The following is a 3,060-nucleotide window of genomic DNA, read 5'->3' as shown; positions in this document are numbered from 1 at the left end:
TCCAGAGTATGCCAATATTGTCACTTCTTAAGTGTGCTGGCATTGTGGGGATGGGTGGGAATGAGTGGAGAAGATGCTTCAGGTAAGCTATCACTGTGTAACAAACAACCCCAAAATTTTTGGTTGCAAACAACAAGCATTTATTTTCATAGGAATCTGAGGGTGGAGCAGGACACAATAGGCGGCTCCTCTTTGCTCTCTGTGGCTCCATCTGCAGTGCTCAGTTGGCAGCGGGAGAACCCATGTCCATGTTGCCTCCCGTGCATGGTGCCCATGTAGGCTCTGCTGGCTGATGTAAGAGCAGCGGGGGGAGTGGGCCAGAGACTCCAAGTCCTCTTCATGGGGCCCCTCCACGGGCCACGTGGGCTTCCTCACAACATGGTGGCCAAGTTCCACGGGCAAGCCCCCCAAGAGAACAAGGAGGCCTTGTCCCTAATCCCACCTCAGAAGCCACAACCTCCCACTATTTATGAAAAACAGTCACAAAGCCCATCGAATTTAAAGGCAGGGGATACAGACTCCACAGAAAGAGTAAAAAGCTCAAGATTACAAGAAGAATAGGTAGGTTAGAGGATAGTGTTATGTCGTCTTCTGAAAATACAACCTGCCATATTAACAAATTGTAGTAAATTAAGAAGAAAAAAAAATAAAGTTTACCTTATTTCCCAAATGCATCCCATATATTTTAAAGTATAGTGCAAAGACCACTTAACAGTTCTTTAAATGTATTTCTTCCAGCTTCTTTATATATATTTTAATGCGTTCATCATGTTTCTTCTTTAGAGATTTTATTTTTTCCTCTTTTCTTGCTCTGATATATTTAGCCCTTTTACTAGTTTAATTTCCTTTTCTAATACATCAACATAGATTATCTTCAAATACTCTGCCTGACATCTCAGCTTCTCCTCTATGTCCTTGTAGACAGTGTCAGAGAAGTGAGTCCCCCCGTTCTCCTGCACCATCTTCTCTATCAGTTCCACCAGCTCCTGTACTTGACCTTCCTTCCCTCTCAGCCTTGTCTGCACTTGGGCTGTTATTAAAGGCACAGCAGCAGTTCCCACACTCCTGGATGATATTTCTTAGGTCCACGTCAGCCTTTTCTATAAACTGACTCAGGCTCTGACCCTTCCCCAAATTATCTTTGTGCATGAACAAGATGATCATGTACTTCAAGGCTGCCTCCCAAAGATATGCTTAATCAATGCAATTGTTTTGTACTCTTCCTCCGTGAAGTGGCCCAGCTGCACAACCAGGAGGATGGCGTGACGCCCAGGGCGGGAGAAGAGGACACACTGGCTGATTTCCTCACAAGTATTCATCAGTGTCTCCTTAGTGTCAAAGAGCCCTGGGGTGTCCATCACAAGAAGGTTCCTCCCCTTCCAGTTCTGCGTTGCTGCCTGACACTTCTTGGCAACAGCTTGGACAGCAATTCTAGAATCAAATTCACTTCTCCCAAGGATGCTGTTTGCTGTCACACTTTTCCCATTCCATGTGTTTCCCACCAGGACAATCCTCAGAGCTTTCCCCTGATGGCCACCCATGTTCTTATCAAGAGGCTTTGGGGTGTAGGTGCCCACAAGACCTTAAGAAAGGAAAGGAAAGAGGGAAATTGTCAACTTATGTAAAAGGGTACCATTTTTAAACCTCTTTTCTTCATTCTTTCCTCCCTGAAAATGTGTAATAGTCTATGATATTGACCCCAGTGAGAGCAGAGGGATGACACAGCTCAGTTACTGTGGAAGAAATAATAAAGTAGCGTTTTCCCACAAAGGAACACAAGATGTAGGTATTTTCGAAGGGGAGGGAATTCATCTAACCTTTAAACATCTGATCATCTGAGAACCACTTAGGCTTATCCTGCTCATATAAGAAAGAATAGAAACTTAAAATTATCTCTATGAATCAAGTACAATATGGGTCTCAGAAACTAACAAAGACTTCACCAATAAATAAAGATATAGACATGTCTCATTTGGAAATATTAATACCAAAATTCTAAATAATTTATGGAATATCAAGTAATGTAATACACCATGATTAAATGTACTTCTTTTAGATATACTAGGATGGTTCAAAAATGAGAAAATTGGTTGTCACAACACATCCCACTTTAATAGATGAGGAAGAAAATTATCTGCATTCAGAAAAGACTATTGTCTGAATTCAACACTGACTCATGTTGAAAGTATCTTATAAGATTGAAATCAATGGATACTTTCCTAACATGACTTTATATAACCTAAGTTAAAGTTTTCTTGTCATCATTCTTTTTTTCCTGCAGGTGATAAATAGTAGAATAAAAAGTTAAATAGTGGGTCATAAAGTTAAAACAATGGGTTACAAAGATTCTTTGGATGAAGAAAACGGAAAATTATCCGGCACCATCGAGAAAAAATACAAGGAAGTTGGACTAGGTCCACCAGGAGTCACACATCGTAGTTTCTGTAATTACAGCAGAATAATGTTGGCTCACGAATGGAGAGATCAGAGAAATGAAAACTGAAAATTCTAAACTAGACCGAGTTAATCATATTACAATATATGCCCTTATAGTCACTTCAATTGCATTGTGTTACAGATTCCGAGGGCAGCATCTCACATCCATAAGGATAAAGACGGTTAGCAGAGCGACTGTGGGGTAACCGTGGAACCACGTAGAAAAGACAAGACGGCACCTGTGCCTCACGCCACTCAACTGCCCTGCGGATGAGAAGTCTACATGTAAAACCTAATCCATATAAATAATAAAACAAACATGGTTAATCTCTCTGTAAGCTGGTGTTAGGGCAGATATTTCTAAGATTTGAAATAGAAGGAGGAAAAGGACTAGTAAGTGTGGTTACATAAAAATATCACACATAAGACAAATAGACGGTGACAGAGAATGATTTGTCTTTGGGTGATGGGCACACAAGACAATCAACAGTTCAAACACTATAGAGCTGTTCACCTGAAAGCTATGTATTCTTACTGACCGATGTCACTCTGTTAAAATTCATTTTCTAAATAAAATAAAAAACTTAGTTCTTAAGATTTAATAAAAATATTGTCACTTTTTAA

At 40.2% G+C, this 3,060-nt stretch overlaps 1 pseudogene; it reads right to left on the bottom strand.

Annotated features, from left to right (window-relative positions):
* Positions 1 to 130: 130 nt before the first annotated feature.
* Positions 131 to 1,541, bottom strand: LOC136318442 (GTPase IMAP family member 7-like; annotated as a pseudogene).
* Positions 1,542 to 3,060: the final 1,519 nt, after the last annotated feature.

Source organism: Saccopteryx bilineata, unplaced genomic scaffold (genome assembly GCF_036850765.1).
Source record: "Saccopteryx bilineata isolate mSacBil1 unplaced genomic scaffold, mSacBil1_pri_phased_curated manual_scaffold_349, whole genome shotgun sequence".
NCBI lineage: Eukaryota > Metazoa > Chordata > Mammalia > Chiroptera > Emballonuridae > Saccopteryx > Saccopteryx bilineata.
The sequence above is the reverse complement of the archived record's forward strand: the minus strand, read 5'-3'. Positions and strand labels throughout refer to the sequence as shown.